The 23,142-nt window shown below is 33.7% G+C and overlaps 1 protein-coding gene across 1 annotated transcript in view; it reads right to left on the reverse strand.

Annotated features, from left to right (window-relative positions):
* The window catches only part of ERBB4 (erb-b2 receptor tyrosine kinase 4), a 1,143,943-nt gene that overhangs the window by 990,982 nt on the left and 129,819 nt on the right, over positions 1-23,142 (reverse strand). The window lies entirely within an intron of this gene.

Below are 23,142 nucleotides of genomic sequence, written 5' to 3' on the forward strand. Positions count from 1 at the left end.
GTCACACATGCTGTCTACCTGCTTGTTATAAATTTGACTTTGTGATTCCAAATCTTAACTTTCTTTTTCTCCCATACACAATTTGGTGAACAACCAAAATATTAATAGTTATGCATACATATATAGGGTAGAATGATAGTACAATAGGTAGGATAGTACAATAGGTGGACTGGTTTGTTTGCAAGTAGCCAACCCAGGTTCAATTCCCAATATCCCATAAGGTCTCCTGAGCACTAAGTAATTCCTGAGATTATAGTAGGAGATATCCCTGAGCACAACAGCAGCAGAGCCATACTTAAGTTTGAAGATAACATGCTTCTAGAGAGTGTCTTAAAATTAAAGCAAAACAGATCCAAAAAACCCCCACAAATACCTATAGAATTAAGTTTCAGTTGATATGTTGAGCCCTAAATCCTTTCCCATTTATCAACCTCATATTTATCAAAAATCATTTGCATTGATCCAAGCCTTTACATTAACTTTTTAAATAATACTTTGTTTACTATGATCTGCATTACATTAATCCATTGATGACAGGTTGTTTAGCCCTTATTTTTAGGAGCCATGGAGGAAATAAGCTGGAGAAATGTATTAATACTTTTTCTCAGTGAATTCCGTCAAGATTCAGTTCTCATCAATCTAAGACTAAACATCTAAACCACTGTGTCTCAAAGTTTAATATGCAAAGGAATGACCTGGGAATTTGTTAAAAGCCAGACTTTGACACAAGAACAATCAGTGCTGGGACAGAGGTGGGAAGAAAGGAATTCTCATTCATTGCTGGTGGGAATGTAAACTGGTCCAGTCTTTTTGAAAAACAATATAAATATTTCACAAAAAACCAGAATTGAGTTTCCATGTCCAGCAATACCACTTTATAAGATTATACCTTTGGAGCCCTCCAAAAAACAAAGTGCAAAAAAGCATTCTATATTTCAATGTTCACCATACTATTCACAATAGCCAAATTCTGGAAACAACCCAACTACCTCCAAACAAATGAGTGGATGAAGAAACTGTGGTACATCTACACAATGAAATACATGTAGCTGCTAAGAAAAATGAAGTCATAAAATTTTCTTATACATGGATGGATATGGAGAGTCTTACACTCAGAAAAACGAAACAGTGGGACAATATTTGGCAGATAGCAGGGTTTTGCACACCAGAGGAAAAAAAATAAAAGGGCTTCTACTGAAGGGCAGGGAGGTGAGAAGGAGTGAAACTGTGGACACTGATGCACTGGAGTTGTACATTCTTTTTTTTGTTTTTGTTTTTGTTTTTGTTTTGTTTTTGATTTTTTTGGTTTTTTTTGGGGGGGGGGCCACACCCGTTTGATGCTCAGGTGTGCACTGGGGTTGTACATTCTTTTTTTTGTTTGTTTTTGTTTTGTTTTTGATTTTTTGGTTGTTTTTTTGGGGGGGCCACACCCGTTTGATGCTCAGGGGTTACTCCTGGCTAAGCACTCAGAAATTGCCCCTGGCTTGGGGGTACCCTATGGGACTTCGCAGGATCGAACCGTGGTCCTTCCTAGGCTAGCCTTGCAAGGCAGACACCTTACCTCTAGCGCCACCTCGCTGGCCCCGGGGTTGTACATTCTATGATGGAAACTCAATGTTGAATAACTTTGTAACTATCAAGAAAAATAAATAACTTATAATGAGCAACCTTGTAAACCAGGGTGTTTAAATGAATTAATTTTTAAAAATAAAAAAATAAAAAATGTACTAATTTTATTTATAAAATATCATCTAACTGTAGAAAATGATGCTTTGAAATACCATTTTGAAAATCTCATGTCTTGAATATTTTTGAGTTTTGGAAATGTAGAAAAATTGAGAGATTATAAATATAAATAAAATACTAAATTTATTATTGGCTGAACTACAGTCAAAGAGTAAGGTATCAAAAAAAAATCTAGTTAGTAAGTAACTTTAAAAGCTGTGTTAAATATATAAGGAAGTTGATGAAAATAAATTGCCTCAAAGTAACTTTATGAAAGTCATGTAATTTGATATATTATTTGCTACTAAAATATCTTGATCAATTAATTTGACACTTTCAAAGGTGAGAATTTTCATTGAAATAAATGGAATATAATAAAAAATGTGTGATTTTTCACAATCATTCTAATTTTTACTTGCTAGTACATTAAGAATCCTATTCTCAAATATTATTATTATCATTATTAATTTTATGTTAAAATTGTGAAAGGCATTTATGTTTCTCTTAAAAACACAAAAATCTTTTCTGTCAAGCAAAAAAAAATGGCATGTGATTTGCACTAGACAAAAATGAATTAAATCCCCATCCTCTCATATATTACCCAGTACTATGAGGAGTAATTTCTGAGTGCAGGGCCAGGAGTAATCCCTGAGACCACTTGGTATGCACCTCTTGGTGCGCCCTCCCCCCAAAAAAGTCGGATATTACTCCTTTAAACATTCTTCAACATAGTTCCAACCAAAAATGATAGTGATAAACTTGTATTATATCTTTTTTGTAGTTAAATGAAAAATTAAAGAGGGAGTTTCCAAGTAACACTGGTGGGGGCAGAAATCAAAGATCTTCCTTTGAGTGCTTCTCAAGGTTGGGCTGTGCAGGCCAAGAAGTTTCGTGCTTGTGTCTAGTGAAGCAGTACTATTCAGCACTGAAGTTTTCCAGGGTGACCTCAAAACTGCACAATTGATAGCTGAGCCACACCCAACTGAGCTTGAATATCAAATGCTTCAAGAGTTACTTCTAGCTTAGAAGCAAGGCATGAGCTTCAACTTTGAGATATTTTCCCAGCCCATTTCACAATTCTTTGTATTAAATCGCCTATTAGTATCTAATAACAAAATGATTTATATAACAAGTTAAAGCATCTCAAAATAAGCATACTCATTATCTGATAAGTTTATTAATTGATATTCCTTATCTGATAACAGTGATTAAAAGCATGATAGTTTTTAGCATTTGTTTTTTTTATTTTGGTTTCTGAGCCATACTTCACTCAGGATTGCTCTTGGCTCTGCACTCAGGAATTACTCCTGGCAGTGCTCAGGTGACCTCCCCCATGTTATAGGAATCCACCCCCATGTCAGCCACATTGAAGTTAAGCTCCATATCTGTAGTAATATTTCTCCAGCCCTAGTATATTTGTTTGTTGACTTGTTTTATGGGCCACACCTGGCAGTACTCATGTATCCCTACTGGCTCTAAGTTTGGGGCTCAGTGCTGGCAACCTCCAAGCACTATATGGTGTGCCAGGGATCAGGGTGTGCAGGTTAGTTGCATGCAAGCAAATGCCCTACCTTTTGAACTATTGCTCTCACTCCTAAACTATAGTTTTTAAATTACTGGATTATTTACTGAATGCAGAGTAGACTCATGTTACAAACCCTGTCAGATTTGTAACAAAAGCCATTGTCTGAGTCAGTTCTAGCTTTCAGTGATTAACCTTAGACAGAAAAGCATTCATAGTACCCTCATCTTATTTGTCTTGACAAAGCTCTCTTCTTAGTGTCACACCTAAAGTTTTCAATTACTTTACATTCAAAAAGCACAAAGCTTTACTTTTCAGTGTAACTAATAATTCCCTTAATGTTTCATAACAAAATCATCATTAAGTTACCTTGCTAACTTTTGAGGCATCCAAATCTGAGTAGATTTCTATTCAGTTATCAAAACACATTTTTGCTCCAAGCAAAGTAGTTTCCTTATCATCTCTACTCCTTGCAAGGGCTCAAAACCCCATTTATTCTTTGTATATTTATGTTTCATCGCCTGCTCTTATTTTCTTCTATTGCCTATAATGTTTAACACATACCATGTTACATCTTTTAATGCCCAAGTGGATCTCTACCATCACATCTTTACATAACTACACCAGTACTCAGACATGTGCTTCTAACAAATTCAATAATTTTAGAAGCAACCACTTTCACAAGCTTATTATAGACAGCCAAAGTACTTATCCGTCATATTTCATTTTTGCTTTCCAACATTTCTCCAAAGTAAAAATTTTCTTTCTACATATGGAAATTGAGGTATAGACCCTTAATAACATGTAGTCCTTTTTTTTTCTTTGTTTTTGTTGAGGGGAGACACACCCATTTGATGCTCAGGGGTTACTCCTGGCTAAGCGCTCAGAAATTGCCCCTGGCTTGGGGGGACGGGACATGTGGGACGCTGGGGGATCGAACCAAAGTCCTTCCTTTGCTAGTGCTTGCAAGGCAGAAACCTTACCTCTAGCGCCACCTCACCAGCCCCAGCATATAGTTCTAACTTCGTAGTTTTCACTATTTTTACACTGATTTGTGTGGGTCATTAGTAGTGCTTCCAATTAGATGCTAAGTTCTTTGTTACTAAAATGTATTTCTTATATTTCTATACTTTGTGGTACTTTGCACTTCTGATCACATTAGAAGTTAAGCAATAACATTTAGTTAGCTATGAATTACAATTGTTTGGCTAGAACTTCAAACCTCTCCTGTTATATTTAGGAGTATTTTCTAAAATGCAAATCTTAGTTTTAGCTCAGATTACTCTCTTAATTCTATTTAATGTTAAATATCCTCACAATTTCAATAGTAGAATTAAAATATTTAAGAAAAACTTCACAGGTGTTAACTTTTTATATTGCAGCTATGATATCAAATCATAAATTATTTAATATATAAGATACTTTTTATAATCACAGAACAAGAATCTCATGATAACCTGAAACCTAGAGGTATACAAGCTGTTTTTTTGTTTGTTTGTTTGTTTTGTCTTGAAAGGCCTGTGATAACAGGATGACCAATTCTAACTGCCTCATGTGGTGCTGCATAGATTGCTATTCTTTGTATACTTCACTTCATTTCCTATTTCTATTCTATTGTATTTACCTTATTTCCCTTAACTGGACTGTTCAGTCAATCATCACTCAATATAATTGTAACACTGTGCTAAATAAAAGTATATGAAAAAAACAAATGAAATACAGTAACTAATTTGGAAACTAGAAGAAAAGCCTTCTATAGTTAACAATTTAAGTATATTTTAACCTAACTTACTGTAATAATATTAACTGTAATGATGATAATTGCTTAGATAATGCTAAATAACAATATATGATTGGTAAATTCCAAACTCTAAAGCCTAATATGCAGTAATTAATAAAATACCAAAAACTATATATATTTTATATTAACAATATTTTAAATATAAAAAATATTAGAGAATTAACACATTTTTAACATTATATAGCTAGTTTATATAACATTAGAATAATTTGGGGGAGTTGGGCCATACTTGGTAGCACTCAGGGGTTACTCCTGGCTCTGAGTGCAGAAATTACTTTGGCAGGCTCAGGGAATCATATGGGATTTTGGGGATTAAATCTGCATAATTACTAGAGTTTCATAATAAAAACTATAACTAACCTCTAATTATTATAATAAATTCAAAAATATTTTTATATTCTATTAACACAATAACAATGATTCCAAGTATTTTACAGTAACTATTATTGCACAGTAAGCAAAATTATTAAGACAACGTACATGAGATCAAAGAGAATAGTCAGGGGTTAAGGAGGTTCCCTTGCATAGAACTGACCCCAGTTTGAAATTCCAGCACCTCTTCAAGTTTCCTGAGCAGCACATGATTACTCTCTGAGAAGAGCCAGGAGTAATCCTATGTCATACTGAAGGGCATGGTACTAGCTAGTAATTTACAAATTAAAAAAAGCAGACACTTACATATTTTATATATATCTACATATATTCATTAAAATAAACTTTGCAAACTGTGACTCCACCCTGGATTTAGGTGTATCTACCTGAGACCTGCCCATTCCTGGGAGGGATCTTGGGAACCGGATATTACATGTAACCTTACCTGCAAGACCCCTCCCATTCCTGGGAAGGTGAGATAAGGCCTTTGGGCCGAGGGAAAGGGGCACTTTTGATCTTTTGTCAGGATGGAGGTTGGAGGTGACATGGATGAAAGAAGTAAGATGCAGGGCTAGCTAAGAATGGCATGCGTAAATGGTTAGCAGCCACATCTGTTGACCAGGGCAATAAAAATGTTATCTCTCTGGAAGCCTGCCTGTGAGTGAGTTCAATGCCCATCACTTTCCTGAACCCAGACCTTCCCGTTAATGGGGATGGAGCCACGTAGCCGGGGCCTAAGAACAAAGGCCTCCATCCACCATCCAAGCCCATGGTAAGGGTTTGATAAAGTTAACGGATATACATATAATACAATTTTGTTTATATGCAATACAGTAATGATAAAGGAATAGACATTATTATTAGCTACCTTTAATTTGTTTGTTCATTTTGGGTTTTTGCCACAACCAATGGTATTCAGTACTAATTCCTGACTCTGCATTTAAGAATTACTCCTGTCAGGTTCAGGGAAAATAATGGACACCAAGTTTCCAAATTGGGTATATCCTATGAATAGCAAGTGCCTTACCTGTTGTACTACCTCTCTGCCCTCTTTAATGATTATATTTTAAAGAAACAACTCTATTATAAACTGTTTTCAGACCTTAGCAGACTTTTGAGTGTGTGAAAAAATGTTATGAGAATTAAGAATATTTGAAAAAGTGAAAATGATACACAATAAAATAAGTATTTAAACAGCCTGGTGGTACAAGACAAAAAATGAGCCTCCAAATGTAAAGTTTGTATTGACATGTACTCCAAGTATTTATCATAAAAGTTATTATAAGTTTATACTTATATAAATGCAAACAATGCATGTTTCTAGTTTCAAAGTTATACTTTTTCTATCTCATAAAGATTTTTGGAGGTTTCAATTTTTAAGAAACCAGCCTAATGAAAAAAATTGTGAATTTAACAAATGTATGTATAGTAGAAGAGCTTGTGCATTTGCCACCTAAATGAAATAAATGACAAAGACCTTGTACATTCTGTCCCTGGCTTGCAGATTCATTCCTATTAATTTGTCTTTGTATTCTACTTTCAGAATCTAACAAGCAAAGAAAATTGTACTATTTGGAACAATGTAATTTCCTTCAGTAACTGAATTACTTTGCAACAGAGCCATGGAATAGTGTCCAAAATTCAAAGGAGAAATAATGTTGACTTAGCTGTTTACTGAGCTACATAAGCATAAAAGGAGAGTAAGAAATTATGTTCCTCAACTGAATTAATATATAAATGAATAAATAAATGAATGTTATTGCTAAAGATTATATAATCTATTCTAGTTAGAAGACCACGTTGACCTGCAAGACAAAACTAACTATAGATAAGATACTCCCTGTAGATAAATTTTAACTTATCTTAATTACATATTTCATAATTAAACCAGAAGAGTAGCAGGCCAAGGACAATATATAGAAGTTATCAATCCTAGTTTGTCTAATCGACATAAAAATGTTTGTCAAATAATCTTCCCAGAAATTCATCAGTGCTACTATCACACTAATATATGTTGCATATTATGACAATAAATATTAAGTTGTTCTATTATGAACAATTGAACTGAACTTTTTAGATTTCAATGGAAGTTTATCTTATGCTGAACAGAAATTTAATACATAATCTTCTTTCAATAAAAAACATTAAAAATATAAAATGTACAGTTTTCTGGAAATTTACTTTTGAATATTAAACTTTTAAAATGATGAGCCAAAGTGATAGTTAAGTGGGTAAAATACTTGCTTTATATGCAGCCAATTGGGGTTTAATAACTCACACACTTTAAGCCCTCAAGGAATGATCTCTGATCATGGAGCCAGAAGTAAAAAAATGTGCACCACCAGATGACAAAAAAAAAAAATTAAAATTAAACTTTAACTGACATTTTTAGAAAAAATATTTCATTTTTTTTAAAAAACTGGGACATGTGTATAAAGCAATATATAAAACAGAAAATACGTGATTCTCATGGAATAAGTTACTCATGGTAATTTTAAGTTATTTTTATGTATTTGCTTATGCTTTAAAGGTAATTTTTATATTTCCCTCCAACAAAGTTGTCAATATGCCAGCAATCAAAAAATGATAAGATAATACAACTATGTTAAATTAAGAATAGCTTCCTTAATTCAATCTCCATAGATGAAGAAATCTCTAGGATGCACAGTGTAAAGAAAAAGTATATCAACACTATCTAAACTCAATATAATATAAAATATCCAGAAAAATATAATAGGGCATAAAATCATTCCATGATATTATGCAGCACCTTTAGAGACATCTGATCTGGAATGACCATTCAATATTATCCTGAGCCCCAGAGATCTTAAGTAAATTTTGTTACTGCATTGTAAGAGGGCCATTTCCACCACTCTAATGTGTATAAGCTAGTTTTGTCAAAGTAGAAAGATAATGAGAAAAAATAAAAAGAAACACATTATCATAGCAAGATAAAAATGATATAATGTGAAAACGCGATCCATCTATTCTGGCAGATATTCAGAGAAGATATATTATCAGATCAAGTTTTCTTCATAAAACTCTTTACATTGGGGCTATACATATACATTTTTGTGTGTTTTTATGGCAAACATTTATAAATTTTGTAAATAATAATATAAATATACTGGAAAGTCACACCCAGCAATTACCTTTAACAATTCCATTTTAAAATGCAGAAAGTACAAAGAATAATAAATATCTTAATAGTTTTCATTTAAATAAGACTTTACAAACTTATAGTTTTACAAATGAGCACATGTAAAACATATGGATAAACATTACCAATTCATATATAGGGGTAAAGTGACATATATTTATTTACATTATATCATCCTCTAAGCATAGCTCGGATTAAAATGTGAGAGCAGAGCCAGGAGTAAACACAAAGTAAAGCTGGATGGCAAAGTAAAGATGGTGTGGCCCAAATACCTAAGAAACCCCAAATTCACATAGATTAAGAAATAAGCATTAATATTTTAGTTCATGTACTTTAAGGAGGACTATTTGATTAAAATATGTTGATGGTTTTTACTTAAGTATTTGTGTATTAAATTTCAATGAATATATATGCCATTTTATAACTTAAATTGAGTCACATAATCAATTTCATTTAGTATTGAGTAGCTCTGAAATGTATACTTTTTATTATTTAACATTTTAGTTAGTTGTTTATTTCTGAACTAGCATAACTAATAGCAGTTATAATTAAAATTAAATACATTGTTACAAAGTTTAGATATTTAACTTCTAAAACAATATTCTGAAAGTTAAAAAATGTTTCTTAAGGGGAGTAGGGGAAGGAAGGAAGGAAGGAAGGAAGGAAGGAAGGAAGGAAGGAAGGAAGGAAGGAAGGAAGGAAGGAAGGAAGGAAGGAAGGAAGGAAGGAAGGAAGGAAGGAAGGAAGGAAGGAAGGAAAGAGGAAGGAAGGAAGGAAAAAAGAAGGGAGGGAGAAAGGGAGGGAGGAAGGAAGGGAGGAAGGAAGGAAGGAAGGAAGGAAGGAGAGAGGAAGAATGGAAGGAAAAAAGAAGAGAGGAAGGAAGGAAGGGAGGGAGGAAGGAAGGAGAGAAATGAGGGAGGGAAGAAGGAAGGGAGCAAAGGAAGAAGGGATGAAGGGAAGAGGGAGGAATGGAGGGAGAAAGGAAGAGAAGAGGGAAGGGAGTATGGGTGGAGGAACGGAGGGAGGGAGGAAGGAAGGGAGGAGGGAAGTAGGAAGAAAGAGAGGGAGGAAGGGAGGAAGAGATGAGGGAGGAAGGAAAGGAGGAGGGAGGAAGGAAGGGAGGGAGAAAGAGAGGAAGGGAACAAGAAGGAAGGAAGGAAGGAAGGAAGGAAGGAAGGAAGGAAGGAAGGAAGGAAGGAAGGAAGGAAGGAAGGAAGGAAGGAAGGAAGGAAGGGAGGGAGGGAGGGAGGGAGGGAGGGAGGGAGGGAGAGAGGAAGGAAGGAAGATGGGAGGGAGGAAGGAAGGAAGAGAGGGAGAGAGAAGGAGGAAGGTAGGAAGGAAGGAAGGAATGAAGGAACAAACAAAGGAAAGAAAAAAGGAAGGAAGGAAGAAAAAAGGAAGGAAGGAAGGGGACATGAATTAAACTGGAAGGAAGGAAAGTAACAAATTTTCTCTCTTGGTAGTAAAATTGCTCAATGTTGTACACTTGGCTAGATAATAAATTATTTATCAATAACAATTTTAGAACTGCACTTTATCAATAATTAGGATGGATACAGAAATAAATCTAATATGCAGTGCTTACAATTAAAAGTTATGTTTCTTTACAAGAAGCCAAATCAGGACAATTCGTCATCTCTGTTAACTTTCATGTATTAAAGAAAAGAAGAGTATTAAGATTAATAGTCTATATGAAAGACGTAGGAAATTTTAATTTAGATGTAATTTAAGAACCATAACTATATATATTTTAATGTCTCGCAGAATTCTTAACACTAAATAACATTATGTTATTGCCTGGCACTTTTTATTAATTTATTTAGATTTTCTGTGAAATTACCCTAAACATTGCCTATTTCTAATTATTATTCATTTTATCAATATTCCTAAATTGTAGGATGTAATAATGGTGACCCCAAATTTACGAACTGTCCTAGTGGTTACTAACTCTTAATGAAAACAGAAACTGTTTTTTTTTTTTCTAAAGCTATACAGCATAAAAATTAAGTGGCAGGTTGCCCTATCTCATCAGTGTGAGATGAATCAGAAGACACTCCATCTAGGATCTGTACAAAATCCAGTATCACTAATTATGTAAGATTTGACTACAACTGCCACTGACCAGAACTTATGCTGGCACCATAAAGACTCTATCCTAGGCTTCGTCCTAAGATATGTGCAAAAACCAAGATCTCTAATTACAGAGGACTGACTTTGGTTGAGCAGAACTTTTCCTGCCACCATAAAGAAACACCCTGGAATTTGACATCTAACAATTCCGGAGCATGTAGTTGGTTTCAGGAGAGTATGCTTCAAGAATAGACACCCTGTATCTCAGGCCAAGGGCATTTTTTTTTCTAATTTCCCCAATATTTACTATGCCTATGCAAAAACAAAAACAAAAACAGTGACACATGTATCCCACCATTTTTCTTATTTATTTTTTAAATTTAATTTAATTTTTAAATTTCTTTCTCTTTCTTTTATTTAAATTTTATTTATATTTATAGCTTCTAGACAGGGATTCTAACTTGCTTTTTTTTTTTAACAAACCATAGAAATGAATTATCTTGTTCTGCCTCATATTTCTATGTCTTCTTACAAACTGAGAAAAAATAAAAGTGGATGGAACCAGGGGCTAAATGGTTTTAGGAGCAGTGAGTGGAAATAAGAAAAAAAGGTCAAAACTAAATATCCAAACCAAAATCAACGACAATAGAGTCATGAATCCCAAACTATACACAAAGGAATCTGTTACACTAGCAGTCTAGGGGAAAACTGCATGCAATGGCAATAATATAGTTTATTTTCCTAAATATATTTAAGCACATTGAATAAATATTAATTACTTATTCATTATTAATAGTATTAATGATTCATTCTTAATTTTTAAAAGATATATTTGGGGGGGAGTTTGGTAACTGTTCAGGTACATAATGTAACAGCTGCAACCAATAGATCTGCAAAAAGTAATTCTCACTCATTGACAAACCAAATGTTCTACATAAACTGTGAAAATCACTTTTTATATTTATAAGTCAGCACTAAATCTAAATATTTAAACAAGTCCACACATGATCGCCATTATCAGTATAAATTAAGCTTCTCCTTTTGAGAATATAACAAGAAAATGCTTATATCAGTTCTAAAAGTCAAGTTCATTCTGAGCACTAGATTTTGGCTATTTTCATGATTGTTAATAATTTTGATTTCTATTCATAATAAAATGATATATTTAACTCATTTATTATAAAAAGGTAGCACACATTGGTTTTTATATTATTTTAAGTTCTATTAAAAAGTTAGGAAATTACCTGATATTGTACATAAAAGGAACTCACAATAACATTAAATTAATGCTACTTGGATTCATCTTAGTGTTGTACCTAGATTCTGTCCAACCCAGAATTGTACAGAATAATTCTGAGGAATTAAACTCAAAGATCAAATGAAATATATAAGTAGTCATAATAATTTTACTTCAGAAAATAGGCAACAACAGACTGGAATCAACAAAATTTGGTTTGTGGACCTACAATTATTTTTAAAGATTATATATAACATCTCAAAATGGGCGTTGTAAAAAAATCCTATTAAACCTGAATATAAAATGAAGTCAAATGTACTTCATTTAAGTTCTAGAGATTTTTACATTTGAACCTGCTTTGATAACATACTTAAAACAAGAGTAAAAATTGTTATAAATGCAACATTTTTTAACTAGCTTTAAAATACACATGCATCTATTTATAATCACATAAATAAAGTTCATACCCAAGAACTTTGTAACTGCAAATATTCTGGCTGCCTGTGTTACTAGGCAAAGGACAATCAAAGTTCTGTGCTCACTCTAGTAAGTGAGACCAACATGATAAGTATCAAAAGATTTTTAGCAGAAATCATTGCTGGGGGAAAAAAAAAACACTGGTGTATTTTTAAACTGAAGGAGCACTGAGTGGATCCAAGCAATACAATTCATGTATGAATTACTAAAACCCAATATGCAGCTACTTATACCTGCCTTCTTATCCTTCCACTTTCCATTTCTGGTAACCATCAGGAAAAAAATTCATTTTTGTTTGATTTAATCATCTGTTTCCAACAGAAAACATAAATAAGAAAACATATGAATTGTCACATTTATTATAACATTATCATATATCCAGGGCTAGAAATAGCTTTTTATTTACATATCAATAAAGAACATGATAATAAGAACTATAAGAATAAGTGTCTAAAATGATTGGAAGTGAACCAATTAAAATACTCAGACAGAAATCTTTAAATTTTATTTAACTTCCAAGCTACAGTTCTCAAGCTCTCTATATGAGGTTAAGTAGTTTTTATAAGAAGATGAGAAATGATTCATGACCGCTGCACAAATCACACAGGTTGGCCAAAAACATCCGAGAGTAAAGTATGAATGCCTGAGAGGGAAAAAAGAAGCTAAGTCTGACGATTTAGCAAAATATTAGCAAATCTTTTTACTTTTTAAAATATGAGATAGTTGACAATTATTTTTCAAAACATACATAAAAGGCATACATTCTGATTACAAAATTAGATACAATGATAATGTGGCTATTCAAATATTCTACTTTCAGACAGATTTTGGTTCAGGAGCAATAGTACAGAGTATAAATGTTGCCTTGCACACAATCTACTTAGGTTTGATTGCCAGTATCTCACATGGTATCTGAGTCCACCAGGGGTAAGAGTTTGAGCAATTCCTCCTGAGAGCATAGTCAGGAATAATTCCTGATGGTCCAAAACAAAACAAACAAGTAACACATGTGAATATGATTTTATGTATTTAGCATTAGAAATAAAGTATTGTAAATTTTACTCAAAATTCATATGAGTACATTTTAAGCAACTCAATTTCAAAGCAAAATTACATACAGGATATTCCTTACATGTAGTTGTACAAATGGTAAATATAAGCAGTTCTTAAAATTTCAGCTGTTTACTTATCACACTAGTGGGGAAAGAAGTGAATCATTCATCTATTCAATACTTGATAAAATATAGAAAGAATATTTTATATTTGCTAAGCACTCTCCAACTTGGAAAAAACACTAATTAAAACAGAAAGGTCTTCATGAAACTTATGTTCTAGTGTAAGGCACAATTAAAAGTAAAGTTATCTCCCTAATCATTAATTGTGATATATGTCACATGTGTGCACATTATATATTTATATACATATTAACATACATATATATTTTCTGTCTAAGCAGTGACTCAAACTTTTCCACTTTTCTGTACAAATCTAAATATTATTCTCAACACTATGCAATAATGACCTTTGAAAACTTGAAACCAAGAAGTCCACAAGGAAAAAATAATCTGGAAAGCAGAAAAAATAATTTATTATGTACAGTAAATCTTGTTAAGAGTTATAAATTATGTGTAGGTCTGTCTTATTAGAAAAACTATATCCCTATCTTTACTATACTACCTCAATGAGATAAAAGAAAAATCTCCATTTATTGGGGCCGGAGAGATAGCATGGAGGTAAGGCGTTTACCTTTCATGCAGAAGGTCATCGGTTCGAATCCCAGTGTCCCATATGGTCCCCTGTGCCGGCCATGAGCAATTTCTGAGCACAGAGCCAGGAAAAACCCCTGAGCACTGCCAGGTGTGACCCAAAAACCACACGCACACACACAAAAAATCTCCATTTATCAGTGAGAATATAGATATCCAAAGAGATTAAGTAAATTTTCTCTTTAGTAATGAAATGACAAGTTGAGAGAACAGAAAGAGAAATTTGTTACTTTAAATAATAAAAAGCTACTAATGAAAAACCTTAAATTACTAATCCATCTGTAAGATAAACTGTAATATCTTAGAAATGTATATTTAAAATATATTTAAAATGTAGTCATACTGCAAAAGGAATTTCAGTGTCAGAAACGTTAGTAAAGACTCTTACATTGTAATTAGCAGGGCAAAGACCTCATTAATTAATACATTAGTTATTATAGGAAACTAAAGAATCCCCATTTAATTATGTTAAGAATCATTTTTAAATATCAGGTTGTATTTAGCACTGTTTTTGTTGTGGTGATTGATTTAAAAAATAAAATAATTTCCAGATAATGTCTCTGGGGGGTATTTAAACCCAGAATAAAAATATAAAAATAAAATAATCAATGTATAAAGTATTTCTAAGTAACTGCCAAAATAATGTATCCAGGACATTTATTATTTTCTCCTTCATTTATATCGCTCAGATACTACTGCTAATCTAAATGCTAGTAAGAAAAGCTATGATATGTCCTTCAATATATAATGAAGGATTACAAATGTAATTCACTGAAATGGGATATTATAATATCTAATACATATGCATTTTCTTCAAATGAATTTTTTTAACACTTTCTCCAGGACATGGCTCCAAAGACATTATATTTTCTTAATATTTTACTGGTACTTAATATATTCCATAAGAATCCTTTCCTATATTTGGGAAATTTAATATTGAAGATATAAAGAAGATTTAGGCTGGGAAAAGGAGTATTTAACTGTCTTTTAGTCCCAAGTTCTTAAGTAATATATAGGACAGTTGTAACATAAATATTCTAAGTAAGATCCATTAAATAAATAAAAGCAGCTATTTTAATACTTTTATAACAATAATATTCAATACCTTTTAAAAGCAAATTTATACCTTTGAAGATATTTTTAAAATATAAGAAAAAACATATGAAGAAATTCTCAATTAAAATATCTTCTGTATTAAATGCCCTGATATATCGTTATTCAACAATGTCTATAAAATTGTATATTTATTAAAAAATCCATCCATCTACAAGCAGTTTTGTCAAAATAGATTTTTGTATGTCTTGCTATGGAGTAAATGACATTTATATAGTGTATTATTACAAAATGTTTATATAGAGTTAATTTGCTATATTTCATAGATAAGTTTAAAAATTAAATAAATCAGTCTGTGCTTTAAAACAGTATAATATTAAAAAATTTAGATATTCAGAGAGATTAAATAAAACTTGAAACATTCACCACCTTTATGATTTAATTTGAACACTTTTTGATTACCTACCATTGATTTATAAACACCAGGAAATACATAAAAATAAGCCTTTTAAGATATTCTATAAAATATATCATAAGGGGCCGGAGAGATAGCATGGAGGTAAGGCGTTTGCCTCTCATGCAGGAGGTCATCGGTTCGAATCCCGGCGTCCCATATATGGTCCTCCCGTGCCTGCCAGGAGCAACTTCTGAGCCTGGAGCCAGGAATAACCCCTGAGCACTGCCGGGTGTGACCCAAAAACCACAAAAAAAAAAAAAAAAATATATCATAAATGTAAAAACAGAAAAAGTCCTATCTGCTTTAAACCATTAGCCTACCAGGAATAATTGTGGAACTTTCAGAAGTGTTCCAAAGTAGAGAATACCACACTTGGACACTCAAGAATCCAGGGAGAGAAAGAAGACCTATAATGCAATTTAAGTTTATCGTCCATTTACCCAAAGAAGGTAAATTTCCTGAGGGTTGGGTAGCTGGGTAGTTGAGTGAACTTTTTCTGAAAGGAGTTTATAAACCAAATAAACTTTGAATCTTTTCAAGATGATAAATTTCGTTCCTCACTCATACCTTAGCCATTTACTTTAATAGGTCACACCTCAATAAACAGTGTAGAAATTAGATAATAGTGCTGGAGATATATACAGTTACTAGGATATTTTTCTTGCACTTGGTCAAACAGGTTCAATCCCTCGCATTCCATATGGTCCCTTGAGTCTACACCGATTGCAGATCTAGGAGCAAAGTAAGCAGAGCACATTGCAAATTATAGCCTCAAACGAACAAAATATTGTTTTTTATTTTATGAAAAAGTTTCAGTCTGCGAAGTACTAATTTTGTAAAGTAGCAACAGGGTAGAGATTAAAGAAAAAAATCAAGCATAGGTTCTGGGAAGGAAAGAAGGAAGGAAGGAAGGAAGGAAGGAAGGAAGGAAGGAAGGAAGGAAGGAAGGAAGGAAGGAAGGAAGGAAGGAAGGAAGGAAGGAAGGAAGGAAGGAAGGAAGGAAGGAAGGAAGGAAGGGAGGGAGGGAGGGAGGGAGGGAGGGAGGGAGGGAGGGAGGGGGGAGAGAGGGAAGAGGAGAGAGGGAGAGGGTAGGGAGGGAAGGGAGGGGAGAAAGGGAAGAGGATGGAGGGAGGAGAGGGGAGAGAGGGGATGGGAAGGAGGGAAAGGGAGGGAGGAGAGGGGAGGAAGGGGAGAGGAGAGAGGTGGAGGGGAGAGAGGGAGGGGGAGAGGAAAGGGGAGGGGAAGGAGGGGAGGGAGGTGAGAGAGGGAGGAATGGGAAGGGGGAGGGGAAGGAGGGGAGGGAGGGGAGAGAGGGAGAGGAGGAAGGGGGAAGAGGAAGGAGGGGAGGGAGGGGAGGGGGAGGAGAAAGAGGGGAAAGGAGGGGAGAGAGGGAGGGGAGAGGAAGGGAGAAGGGAAGGAGGGGAGGGAGAGGAGAGAGGGAGAGGAGAAGAAGGGGGAGGGGAAGGAAGGGAGGGAGGGGAGAGGAGGGGGCGGGGAAGGTGAGGAAGAGAGGGAGGAGAAGGGAGGGAGGGGAGAGGAAGGAGAGAGGGGAGGGAGGGGAGAGGAGGGAGGAGAGAGAGGGAGGGGGATAAGGAGGGAGGAAGAGGGGGGGAAAGGAGAGAGGGAAGGAGGGAGAGAGGTAGGTAGGGACAGAGGTAGGGAAGGAAAGAGGGAGGGAGTTTAGAGTTGGGAGGGAGAGAGGGAGGGGAGGGGAAGAAGGAAGGAGGGAGAGATGGAGGGAATGAGAGAGGGAGGGATGGAGGGAGGGAAGGAGAAAATGAGGGAACGGAGGAAGAAGTAAAGGAGGTAGGGAAGAAATGAGAAAGGAAGAACGGAAAAATGAAATGAAGGCAGAAGGGAGGGAGAAAATGATGGAATGAAGATGGAGGAAATGAGGGAAGGGAAATGAAAAAATGAGGGAGGGGAGAAGGAAGGAAGGAAGGAAGGAAGGAAGGAAGGAAGGAAGGAAGGAAGGAAGGAAGGAAGGAAGGAAGGAAGGAAGGAAGGAAGGAAGGAAGGAAGGAGTAAAGAAGGAAGGCAAGAAGAGAGAGGGGGGAACTGTCAACTCTGCTAGGAACTGTCAGGCTCAGAAAGATATGCAACAACCAATCAACATTATCTGGACAAAAATAAATAAATATCAAGAGATAAATACAAATGTTAAATATGATACAAACAAATCAAAATACCATAGATATGGTATGATGTAAGGTATAAAAAGGTAGAGAGGTCGAAGGTATACCATTTCAGAATATCTAGAACTGTCATAAAAATTTCAGAGGTTGTCTGTGAAGAATATGAAAGTAAGGTCTGGCCATGGTATAAATCAACTATAAGATAATTGAGGCTTTCCAGATTATATAGATGCATCAAAATTTTTGCACTAGCACTCAATATTCCAAAGTGGCAGCAAAATATTTCACCAAGTTAATCAGATTGAGAGAAAAGCAGCATGAAAAAGAAACATTTCTAAAGAGGGTCAGCATGAGCCGAGAGACTAACTTCTGAAGGAAATATTTTCTTTTGCCAAGAGCCCTCCTCTCTGATAAACATGAAAGACAAATACTTATTTTATATGGAAGAAAATATTTAATAAGTACAGTCCCAAACTTATTATCCCTTAATAATTATTAGTAATAATGAACTTTATGTCTTGCATATATTATATTAGTTTATTTTTAATTTGTAGGTTACAAATGATGATGGTCAGGGGTCACACATTGTTCTTGCTCTTATGAATTACTCCATTTAGTGCTAAGGGATAATATGGATTAGCAGGGATCGAACCTAGTTAGCTGTGTGCATGGTACTATCTCTCCAATTCTAGTATTATGGTAATTATATTAATATAATTATTATAAAATGTTCCTCTTACACCATGTCTTCTTTATGTTAATTATAGCAAAGTAAATAAAAAAGAAAATGTCCCTGCCCCACAAATATTATAGATAGAGAATTTTTAGATGTAAAAAATTCATTTCTATAATGAAAGAGATAATCAAGTGATAAAACAAATGTTTAACAGCATTTGATTTTGCACCAATGACCCTATAATGCGCTATCTGGATTAGTACAAAACCCTTAGATTTGAACTACGTGGTGAAGCATTGAAGCAGATATTGTGTGGAAGACCTAGGCTCAATGTATAAATCATTTCTTCTTTTATGCTTTTGATGCACAAAACCACTATACACACACAAAAAAAAACCTTATAAAGCATTTCTTTTTTAAGAAATTCTAGGCAGACATACTAAAATAATTCTGTGTAATTATTGCACAAAATTTTATAGTGTATTCTCTCAATAATTTCTCCCTTATACAAAAATTCATGTGAACAAAATGTTTATGCAACGACTACATTGTAAAAAGTTCTTAATAAGAAGCATCACTACATAAGAAGAATCTATTGTATCATTTTTATGCCTTATATATTCATACTACATTATTGGTCAACACACATGTCAATAAACTGATATCTTTTTCTCCTTTTCTGGTTTTGTGGCCATATACATTCTTAGAGCTTACTCTATGCCCAGGGTTCACACCTGGAAGGACTCAGGTGATCAAACCCCGTGGGTCACATGCATGACAAACTACACTGTGTATGACATAACTAGTATGCAGGACATACTACACTATCTGTTCAGCCCCAACAATGAGATTTTTCTAGAATTATATATTTTATTATCTTTGTCCCATATCCTTACAAATTCATTATCATGATCCTTCATTATTTGTTGTGAAAAAGATCCCTTAATATCGCAGCTTATATTTTTCTGTATGGAAAGACTTTAAAATGATGAGCTTTGAATTATGGTATTTGGGGACTGAATAGAAATTCATCAGAAAGATGAAAAAAGTGAGAAATATGCATAATTTATGATCTAGTGCAAAACCCCTAAAGGTAAAGAATCTAGAATGAGGAAATAATTTCATTTGCTTTGGTTTGCAAGTACTGTCTCTTTGAATGGCAATTTAGATGAAAACCTCTCAGTTATAATCTACATCATGTATTAAAATAGAGATTTTCTCCCTGCTGTATAAACCTATGTTCTTTCTTAAACCTCAAAAACAAATACTCTTTCCTTTCTAACTTTATTTCTCTCTTACTTTTCTCATATTCCCTAAATAAAATCATTCATTTCACAAGCATATGTAATATATACAAGAAATGATGCACAATATAATATAAAACAAGAAAGGAATTTATGTGTCTGAGGAAGGGCGTTTGCCTCATATGCAGAAGGACGGTAGATAAGAATCCCGGCATCCCATATGGTTCCCTGAGCCTGCCAGGAGGATTTCAGAGCATAGAGCCAGGAAAAAACCCTGAGTGCTGCCGGGTTGTGACCCAAAAACCAAAACCAAAAACACAAAACAAAACAAAAAAAAAAAAGAGAAAGGAAATTTTAAAAACTCTACATATTTTAAAAGGTACATATGCCAATGGATATATAATTAGGTTTATTTTTATTGAGTTAACATTGTATGCAAAGAAATGGGAGGGATTGGGCCATTCTCAGTTGTATTCAAAGGTGACAATTCAAAGGTGTACTCAGGGATCACTAGACGTAAAGCACAGTGGATGATATGCAAGTGGAAATGCACAGTGGATCTATGCAAGGTAGTATCTTACCCCTGAACATCCCTCAAAACTACAAGTGTATAAATAAGATTTTGGAGTATAATGTTATCACATTGCATCCACCACAATTTGGGAACATCCTCCCACCACTGTAGATAGGAATTTTCTCCTTGCCCCATTATTCTCTTGATAAGATCAACTCTGTTAGTACAGTTTAAGATTTTTGTTTTCATTGTACATTTCTACGTCCTACCTTTATTTATATAGCACATATGAGTGAGATCATGTCATATATGTCTTTCTTACCTGATGTGTTTCACTTAGCATGGATCTCTCTAGTTTTAGCCATGTTTAAACAAAAGATGAGACTTTTGCTTGGCTTGTAGCAAAGTCTAATATGCGATATATATTCACATCTACCACAAATCCTTTGTCTATTTATAATATAAACTCACTGAGGTTAGCCTCTTATACTGGCTTTTGTAAGAAGCTGTGTAATCAACATAGGTGTGCATAATTATTTTGAAATAATGTTTTTATGTTTTTTGAGACATACATATTAGTGGAGTTTCTGCATCATACTGTAGTTCAACTTCTTTAGCTTTTGAGAAATGTACATAATACATGGACAGGATGAACACTGCAATTCTGTCCCATCAAACAGTAAATGAGTTTTATTTTCTGATCACCATCTGTACTACTACCCCTTGCCTTTTTGACAAATGACATCCTTACAGGAAAAAAACTGATATTTCTGAGTAATTTTAATTACATTTCCCTGTAAATCAGTAAAATACTCCACACACATATGCTTCTATTTTCAAAGATTTTAACCTTAAAATATGAGTTTAATTGATGTAAAATTTTTGTTTTATTATGGGCCACACCCTGTAATGTTTCAAATTAAACTCAGGGATCACTCCTGGTAGATCTTTGGAGACCATACAAATGGAGAGATTGATCCAGAGATGGCTACATACAAGTCAAGTGTCCAAATTGCTATACAGTAACTCTGGACCCTTAAATGATCTTATTTTAACAAAACAAAATATTGGATTTAGTAGTCAGCAAACAAGAATTAAATTATACAAATCCTTTTATCTGCTTACTTGTACAAGACATTTTCAAATGACCTATCTTTTGAATAATTACTTATTTTCTCTAACTTTCCAAAGTTAACATTTTGTTAAAATTTGAAGGCAAACTGATTAATATTGTACTGCTGTTAAAAGATAAATTTTGTTTGTTTGGGGGCCACATACTGTACAGCTCAGGGGTTACTTCCAGTTTCTATTTCAGAAATTAGTACTGGTAGGCTCGGGGTACCATATGGGATGCCCGGATCAAACTGGATTGGCCGCATGTAAGGCAAATGCCCTATCCACTGTGCTATTGCTCTGGTCCCACAAGGTAATTTTTTAAAAACATTTAAAAATGTTTATAGATTAAAATTCTGTCATTTAAAATACAGTAAATAATGGCCTTTCATGTGCATAATTCCAATTCCGCATCTATAACCAGTGTATATGATTCTCTTCCCACATCTGAGACAGATTTTTTCCATCTGAGTGTCATCACTTAGCATGATATCCTTTAGTTTTCACCCATGTTGCAAAGTGCATTATTTTACTAAGAAGATAATTTTAAAAACATTATTTTAAATATAATTTTAAAAACTGATTAGCATTTAGAGGAGCATGGTAGTAGCATAATAATCATTAGCTGGATCTTAAATGAGTTGTTTAAAAAGTAATATTTTAGGTCATAAAGGCATATCATTTAAACTCAACATGAAACTAACCATAAAGTGTGTTCTTTTGACTAGCATTCATTTGAAAAATGAATCAGTCATGGTTTTTATAATTTCCCACTGTCATTGTACTCATTATGTTCTCGTTAGACAGAATACCTTGGGATTACACAGAAATCCTAAATATTATTTTACATTTTATCTGTGCATATAGGATAAGATTAAACAACTATTATTTATGTTTTTTTATTTTTAAAATGCCATGCCTTTCTCACAGAGATATAACGATGAGCAAGCAAGACACAAAAAATGAAAAGAGAACATACAGAATAAGCATGTGATTAACGTATTTCAAATTAGCCGATAAATGTTTATATAGATATTTTCTCTATGAAAACTTGTTTGAAAGATTATGCCGATCAGAAAATGCTATTTTTATAATTGCTAAATGCTATTTTTATACAAATGCTATTTTTATAGTTGCTAAAAACTTTATATTGTTTAAACATATCTCCTTATATAAACATACATATTATTGTATTACAACATCTCAAGAAAAATGAAAACATAATAACCTGCTTATATATAAAGTATGTAATGTAATAATTAAAACTATTTCATTATTTTCTTATTATTTATTATTATGAACATCGGAGAAGGATATACTGTATTTATTTATTCAAGGCTTTGATACTATTTTAATACAATAACTAGGATATTATAAAATTGTCTATATCTGTGATATTTTAGTGTGGTTTACAACTTGAAGTAAAGTTATTTCCTTAGTAAGATTTATAAAACAAAAGTTAGTTATTAAAACCAAGGCTACTATAATGTTTTAAAACCAAGGCTCTCAAAATCAAAAGTAAAACTGTCACAATTAAATATAATCAAGTGGGCATAGTATATGATACCTAATCATGTGTAGTGCCTCTCTGGAAAGGAGTTAGGAAAATTTTTATAGGGGGCAAAGGAAGGGCGATATGGGATGCATCCTAGGAACAGGGGTGGAGGGAGGACAACATTGGTGGTGGGAATGCCCCTGATTCAATGTCACTATGTACCTAAAATACTATTGTGAAGGATGTGTAATCCACTTTGGTCAAAATAAAAATTATTAAGAATAAAAGAAGTATACAGAGGTAAATATAGCCAATTCTAAGGGTC

Source organism: Suncus etruscus, chromosome 1 (assembly GCF_024139225.1).
Source record: "Suncus etruscus isolate mSunEtr1 chromosome 1, mSunEtr1.pri.cur, whole genome shotgun sequence".
Taxonomy (NCBI): Eukaryota; Metazoa; Chordata; class Mammalia; order Eulipotyphla; family Soricidae; genus Suncus; species Suncus etruscus.